This window comes from Tursiops truncatus, chromosome 14 (genome assembly GCF_011762595.2).
Source record: "Tursiops truncatus isolate mTurTru1 chromosome 14, mTurTru1.mat.Y, whole genome shotgun sequence".
NCBI lineage: Eukaryota > Metazoa > Chordata > Mammalia > Artiodactyla > Delphinidae > Tursiops > Tursiops truncatus.
In genome coordinates, this window is record NC_047047.1 from 47127383 (window position 1) to 47128539 (window position 1157).

The window sequence follows — 1157 nt, forward strand, 5'->3', positions numbered from 1 at the left end:
GATGGTGAAAAGTGCCCTGAAGAAGGTAAACCATCATGTTTCAATAGAGGGTGACTGGGATGGAGGAATTTTTGACTGGGTGGTCAAGGAAGATTCCTTAATCTATCTGAATCACTTTCTCCTTTGGAAAATTATAACATCTACTAGATGAAACTAATGTGAAGATTAAGAGTGATAATATCTTTTAGATTGCCTGGCTCATAGTAAGCACTCAAAACTAGTAAGTATTCAGTAAATGGTAGTTAGTGTTATCATGGCTTTATGGCTTGGTCCCTCTAGGGATAAGGATATTATCTAAAATGATTCCCTGGATGCATCCAAACTACAGGACTCTCTCTTGTTCTTTTCAAAGGCAATTGTTTCAATTCAGGGATTAGTCAAGGATGACACCATGCTATGCAATGAATATGTTTACTAGGTAGCTCTCTTATCATTCCCCATCCCATGATTCTTCCTCTGACCCAGGGCAGTCTGTTCACCACTTTTCTCATGTGAAGAGTGACACATCAGCTCTTCTGGGAACCAGGAGAATATGGAGGAATTAAAATCAAAGTTTAAATTATCTTCAAGAGGAATTCTAATAATATGATTTCTACCTTTTAGTACAACAGTCTTTCCCCATTTATCTGTACACTCTTCTGTTTTGTATAAGAAATGGTTGATGTCAAATGCCTGCTCCCAAATACCACCAATGCAAGCTGTTCATAAGACAAAGTTGTATACATCGATTACCGAGGTAAGAGAGACCACCTAGACCGGGCTATTGGCAGGATCTCAGAGGAGTAAAGACAAGGTCAGAATAAATTGAGGATTGGAAGTTTGGTTTACGGTGGGTCTTTCAATCTAGGGATTTGACTGAAAGTGGGTAAAGATCATAACGTAACAGTTTAGTCTTGGTAGAAATAGCACAGGCAGGATTTTGAGTGAAGGGGCTCGGAAGAGTCTTAGGGCACTAACTGTGCATTAATACTTCGTTTCAAAGTCTGGATGAGTCTTTTGGGAATTTCCTGTGTTTCACAACCAAATTATTTGCTGGGGCATGAGTTTCCTAGAATAGTTAAGTTATGCTAATGAGGATAATGGAATAGTAACGGCAGGTTAATGTAAGCAGTAAACTGGGTAGAGAACAGGTAGTTTCAGTTTTCAGTGGGAATTAC